Raw genomic sequence first — 7,862 nt, forward strand, 5'->3', positions numbered from 1 at the left:
TTAAATCGTGATTAGTTTTTCAAATCGTAATTTACTTCAATATATCGATACTTCGATATTGTTATCAATAAATGAGCAAGAAGACAAACAAAATTCGCGACCGGATAGATTCTGGCAATTAAGTGGTGGTTTAAAACCCAGTTCTTTAATTAGAACAGCCATTTAGTGAAAGAGTCGTCCGAGGTTTTTAAGAAATATCCATCTTTTGTCACCGTTAGAATCACTCTACACTGCACTACCTCGAAACAGTATTATATAATAATATAAACGTTTCTTATGGGGTATTTTTTTTTTTTTCATTCACTTGCTTAAGTCATTATTCACCAAATGACTTGTAGAGTCCTTAATCCGTTTAGATGAATTTTTATAAAAATGTTTTTTCATGTATGTTAATTATGTTTTATTAGATCAGGATTTTCAGCCTAATATACTAATTCCCCTTTTCTCCCCCCTATGCTCTCTTCGTTCTCATCGATGCGTGTTGCCCAGGTGTTACACGTATGGGTGAGAAAAAGTTTGCATGGGTTTTAGTTTTTAAGTTTTCCTCCTTTGGCGGCTGTCATTGTGTTAGTGATTGCACGATGTACTTTACACCAGTGTGCGCGTATTAGGTAGTGTGTACTGTACATCGTTTCGCGAAAGTTTTTAATTATATGCATCCATTCAATATTCAGATAAATACTTGTACAGTCACGTGTGATATGTACTTGTATTTTTATACTTATATTAAATTTTTCTCATTTTTTTTTCCGAATCGTTTTGAATAGTAGAGTTTTCACATTTATTTGTGGAAATTTAACAATACTTGTATCATATTAGTATGCAGATATATACTAGTATGTACCAGTATTTTTGCATTAGTTATTATTGCAATAATCACTAGCCTTGGCAGACGATTACAGCATGGGGTACGTAACCTTTTAGAATATAAGTTTAGAACGTGGTTGAACTAGGGTGTCGGAGGTGCCCCGGGGCATGCTCTCTAGTTTAGGCATTTTGCACCCTGGTGGTATGTGAGTAACAGTTCCAGCGTGGAATGATTGTGTTGGCGTGTCTGTTTGCACTTTTAAATATAGGTTGATAGGCAGGCAGGTAGCATACTTTTCTGAGTGTATGTGAATACTTTAATTTTAAGTAGGTAAGGACCGGGTACGGCACTGGGTTTGCTTCCATTAAGGGTGGACATTCCCGCCTCCGGGGTTTTTGGCTAAGTGTCAGCAAATTTTCTACACTTTCCATTATACCTTTTCTCTCCATTTTTTTGCTGATACTATGCATTAAGTTAAGATAATTGTATCAAACAGTTCAAAAATACTTTGCAACCAATGAGAACATTAGATAAATCACCCAATATCTTTTGAACTTAGCAAAGGATTATGAATTTGTTTTGATACTTAGTTTTTTAAGTATATTAACACTTGCACTTCGCGATTCTTAGTAATATACTTCTTAATGTTAGAAATAACATAAACCCATTCGAATAAAATGAGATTATTACAGTTGTTGTAATTTTTTCTTTTTATCGAAACATTTTCACCTTTAATGTGCAACGTGTTAATCCTAGTTTGTAATAGGTTCATCATTCAGAAAAATATATCTGCTGGAGCATTCGATTAAATGTGCTTGTGTAGTTGCGTACGATCGGTGAATTCTTTCGAGTCCATTGATCGTCCACAGGCTAGTATGATTAATTTACGGAATTAATTAAATATTTTTTCAATCTATTACACATTTCTTTTTTTTTAATTTTTTTTTTTTTACAAATAAATAAGTAAGTAAAACTTGAGTTAGAAAAAATCGAGACGCACTTAGGTAGGAACGCAGTTGAGTTTGCGTGTTGGGATTCGTCAGTGGCGTTTGGGATGATGCATTTATGAACTTTGTCATATTTCAGTGGTTATATTATTTAGAATAAATCGATACTGTACGTTGCAAGCTCTTACCTCTCGTTAGGTTAAGTAAGAATAAAAACAAACAAAAACAAAAAAAATACCAGCGTAAAAACCTGCGGAAATAAAATTACTAATAACTGTGTTGGTTCCTTCCCAATTTTCTTTCAGCTTAATATCAAATGCGTCTCGTATAATAGAATAAGTTTTATTAAACACGAGGGTTTGAGTCTTGTCGCGTATGGTGAGAACAGGTCGGAATTAGGTCGGTTTAGCTCAGGGACGATTTCATTCTTTTGATATAATCCACTGAAATGTGCCAATTTTTATGATGTATTGTTTCAAACGGTAGGGCGTTTTTTGACACGTAATTCTTTTCTTGCGTCGCACGTAGGGAATGCTCCATTGCAGTGGTCAGGGCACGAAGCAAAGAAGAGGCAAAATGCCGAAGAGGCCCCCACAAATTTGTGGTATCAAGTGGGCAACTATTCGACTACGAGTTATTTTTCAAAGGATATCTTTGATAACCCTTTGATCAATGATTCGTGGTCATATCAAAATCCCTTTGTCTACCCCTTTATCACGTTGTCACTTATGCTCGTAGTAGTATTAGTTATAAGTTGTTCCTGAATGGAGATGATGGACCATTCCATCTCCCAACGCTGTCCCACACACTCGCGTTCGTGAAAAATTAGAGTCTTTTAAATACTAGAATCTAGATTTTGCTATTTTTATTCAATCAACATATAGAGTCATTGCATTTTTCTTATTTAATTAAAAGTCGAGTCATTGCAGTTTTCTTGTTAGATTAAATGTCGAGTCATTGCATTTTGTTCTATTTAATTCAAAGTCGAGTCATTGCAATTTTCTTATTAAATTAGATTAAAACTAGAGAGTCTCATTGCATTTTTCTTATTAAAATAAATTAATAGTCGAGTCATTGCATTTTTGAAGTATATAAATTAGAGTTTTGTCTTTGATATTTTTCATGAAATTAGAGTCACGTTCGTTTAAATTGTGTGGACGTCCATGGATTGCTGCAGCATGCACAAATAGTGCATTTGGATACAACGATGGAAGAAGAGGACATTCCTGCATTCATGAATGCAGATAAGGACACAAAATAAAGGTTTCACCATTCAGAATGATTCAAATTGAATTAATAATCACATTAATCAAAGTATATAATGAATAAATATTTTAAATATTTTAATATCATTTAAATTCATTTAAATTCATTTCAATCTTTTTTCTAATATAAAATATATAATAATTTATTAAATATATGTAATATAATGAACTATATTTTTTATTGCATTCAAAAAGTTACAATATTCCTGTTTCCACTTTGCTTCACATAGTCTCTTACCCTAATTGCAGATTTTTTTTCTTGAATATATGATAGTCGATTTTTATTTTAAATAGTAACAAATAAATAAATAGAAAATTTGAATCATTCTGATTGAATGCACTGAAGAGTGCATAGAAAAATCGCAGTAAGTACATGCTTGCACTGAAAAGTGCATATGAAAATCGCAGTAAGTACATGCCTGCACTGAAAAGTGCATATGAAAATCGCAGTAAGTACATACCTGCACTGAAAAGTGCATATGAAAATCGCAGTAAGTACAAACATACCTGCTTAATGCAGATGGAAATTCCTGCTAAATGCAGATGAACATACAGTAAGAATATACATTTCTCATTCAGAATGATCAAAAATAAACGAACGCATGCACTGATAAAAGTATCTAATAAATAAATATTTTTAATATTTCAATCTACGTAATATTTTTTTTTAACCACAGAAATTTATCTAACAATAATTAGTAAATTTCATTTCACACATACACACTCTATACATACAATAAATGATTTATATTTAAATAGTGCAAATTAATGAGAAGGTATTTTGAATCATTTTGATTAGAAACGTATATGTCTTGCTAAATAAATGAAATAAAACAAATGGCAGTCAGCACTCATAAGTGGATATTAATATGTCCGGAATATACATTTTCATTCCAAAATTATTTATAAATAAATATCAAATGAAAGAGTTAATAAGTTCATAAGAGAGAGTGGGAGAAAATATTTTATTACACATAAATATTTGAAGAAAGATTTTACAAGAGATGTATGGAGGAGAAATAATGAGTAGTATGAAAACACAATTTTAATATATTTTTTTATTTATTATATATAAAAGTAGAATAATAATTTTTTTGGAATAAAAATGTATAGTTTTGGTACATAAATGAAACAATTTAAAAGGCTTGCCTGCACTGAAAAGTGCATACGAAAATCGCAGTAAGTACAAACATACCTGCTAAACGCAGATGAACATAACTGCTAAATGCAGTCGAACATACCTGCTAAATGCAGATGAAATTACAGTAAGAATATACACTTCTCATACAGAATGATCAAAAATGAATAAATGAGTGCACTGATAAAAGTAATTAATAAAAAAATATTTAAAATATTTCTATCTTCGTAATTTTTTTTTTTAACCAAAGAAATTTATCTAATAATAATTAGAAAATTTCATTTTGTATATAATCTATATATAATAATTAAATAGTGCAAATTAAAATGAAAAGCTATTTTGAATCATTCTGATTAGAAACGTATAAGTCTTGCTAAGCGAATGAAAATACACGAAAGTACAGCCAGCACATGCGAGTGCATATAAATATATCAAGGGTGTGCATTTTTATTCTAAAATTATTAACAAATAAATATCAACTTTGCATAAGAAATATTTAAAGAAAGTATTTTTAATAAATATATATAAATAAAAGTTTTTTAAGAGAGGAAACCAAAGAGAGATGATATAAAAATCATTGAAATATTTTTACACAGAGATTTATAATAGAAGAAATTATATGATATGAATAAAAATGCATAAGTCTTGATATACAAATAAATCTAATTGAAAGGCTGTCCCACACTTTCTCGAGAGTGTGGATTATTATGAATAAGTTGAGTACAGGGAGCCCAGGCTTGTATACGGGATTGTAAATGCACCTGGGTGATTATCAAACTTATAGATTTTAACTTGAAATAATCTTATCTTACTATTTTATTTTTCTATTTTTTACAATTATAAACACCCACAAACATACACCAACCTAAATCAAAAATTATTCATATTATTTCGGTTAACAATCTATGAGACTTGATTAGCTTAGAATCTGTTAAAGCAAGTACTAGCAATTAATTAATTATCAATATTGTTTCAATGTTAAATTAATATTTTTGCATATTGAATTTCAATTTACTTCTTCTCTTTTTAAGATTTCATATTGCATTGATGTACACTTTAATTCATATTTATTTAAAATATGTGCTTCGAAAATTGTGAAATTGTTTTTATTATTTTTTGTATTTTTTTTATAGTATAGTAGAAATAATAAAAGTGTCTTGTATATATAAATGATGTAATATGTACATTAGACACTCGATGTAACTGCATACTTCGCGTTAATATAAATGTAATTGAATAAGAGATTTATGTAATCTATCGATCAAACGTAGATTTGATCTCGTTATGGTTATTTTTATGGCGATATGCACAATTGCGTATGCATTTTGTAATACGATGCAAGGTGCAATATTTTTCATTTTTTTTTCTCCCTTCGAAAGCGGTATTAATTAATTTTTAAATATTGTGATACATTCACAGTTATTTAAATTTTTCATAACGTGTCTTGAATAATTTTTTATGCGTATATTTGTAATTATATTAATGTCATTAATAAATTGATATTTTTTTTATTCACATAATTGTATATTTAAAAAATCATGCATCAAAGACATGCATATTTTTTTATATTCATTTTTGCTCAAATATAGAACACATTTTCTAATGCATCGAGAATTCGAAATTTTTTAATGTTCACTTTTTGATCATTTAAATTCTTTATTTTTTAAATTTCATTATTCATTAAATAATCCAAATGGAAAAGTTTTGGTCGCGGATTGAACATCGAATTTCATTTTTCCACACATGCCCTTTTCATCTAGTTTTTTGTTACAGAAAGTACTGTTTTTTCAAGCTCTACAATATAATATTGTAAAAATACCATTTTATCAATGGATATTTACAACAATGTCAATCAACAAAAATAAAGGTAAAAGGAGGATGGGAGTAGGTAAAATTACATTTTTTTTTATTGTGAACTGAAACGAAGAGTTGGTATAAAAAAAAAAATAAAAAACCGTAGTTTCCATATTTTTTTTTTTTCGTTAAAAATATTTTTCCGATTAATCTAAAAAATTAATTTTTGTTTCAGGGTCATCGATATTGGCAAGATTCGATTCGACTGTGTTCTCGTAGTAGTTGTGGTGTTGTTTTTTGTGTCTGAATGTATGAATGTATGTGTTTTTGTGAACAAATTCTTGGTATTTGTTTGATATATCAATTATCCATTTATTTTCAGGACATTTTTATTTAGATTTCACTGGGGTGGCTGCTAATTTTCATTGATTCTTGTTTAATCATAAATCTTTGCAGATTGTTTCTGTTCACAGGTAGCAATATTGTTAATAGCATCTGAAGAGGATTAGTCTTAGATAGAATTATATATTAGATAATAAAATAATAAGATATATGTAAGCTATCGATAAGTATGATAATAAGATGAGTAATGTAAGAAGAATTTTTTAAAAATTATTATAATTTCACGGAGAAATTATAATATTTTTTTTATATCATTACGAATTCTTATTAATATTAAAATAATACTTCGATGCACGTCAGTGCACATCACTACAATGTATGCGTTCTTCGTATCGTATCATTTTGCGTGTGTTCTTGTATTGTAAAAATTTGCGTGTAAGATTCTAAGTTTCATCCGAATGTAAATGAGAACGTTTACATTCTTGCGTTTGTTTAGTAAGAAACTTGCGTTTTACATTTGAAGTTTCAACCGAATCTACATCAAAGCGTTTCCATGTTTGCGTGTTTGCATGTTTGTATGTTTGCGTTAATTTAGGAATGGAGTACTGTAAATGGGCTCTATTCCTTATGCGTTAATCGGGTCGGTAGGTCGATTTCAAAACGATGTTCATCATTTTTTATCCAACTTGTTATTCAAGTTGGAAAAAAAATTTGTGACTCCGTTTATCGCGTTGCATTTTTGTCAAATTTTGTTCTAATAAATTATTAATGAGATGAATTTGTTAGAATAATAAATGTAGAAGTAGAGTCTTAGCCCGTGGGTCTCCAAATTCAGCAACCTCCTCGTGGTGAGACCCGGGTCGGTATTACTCGCGAGATTTCTTACAAATTTAATTGTAAATTATGTAACGCGAGTACTACCGGGCGAATGGCTGTACTAAATTCAATCTAAATTTATTTACATGTTTAATTATTATTCCATTTCTTTTGGTCCTTCTGACATATTGTTTTTCTCGAACAATCAAATGAGAAATATTTAGATATATACGAAAAAAAAAAATATATATTTATGTGAATATATATTTAATTTAATTATAATTTATTTTTATATATATATATATTTCAATAAGATTTTTGTTAATTGTAAACTTCTACATAATGTCATATCGATGTTATTTCGCTTGTTTCGCATAAGATTGAAATTAACAATAATCGACTTTAGATTTACTTTGACTTATCGTGAATTTATTTATTTTGTACAATATTTTATGCTAATAACGAAATTCAAAGTAAAACAATTATATTAATACGATATGTTTCGCTGCATTGATAAAAGAATAATTATTTCAATTAATAGGTAATTCATTATTTTTATTCTAATTATATTCATATACATATGTTTTATAATTGAAATTATTAATGCATTTAAGGTTAAAAAAAAACATTATGTTGAAGTTGCACAACGAAATAATATTTGTTCATTAATTGTAGATATTTTAATTCGGAAAATAATCCTCTTTATAAGAATAATAAATTTTTGGACGATAATTTAGCATATGAAACCGAAT

The sequence above is a fragment of the Polistes fuscatus genome, unplaced genomic scaffold (assembly GCF_010416935.1).
Source record: "Polistes fuscatus isolate 324 unplaced genomic scaffold, CU_Pfus_HIC Scaffold13, whole genome shotgun sequence".
In the NCBI taxonomy this organism is placed as follows: Eukaryota; Metazoa; Arthropoda; class Insecta; order Hymenoptera; family Vespidae; genus Polistes; species Polistes fuscatus.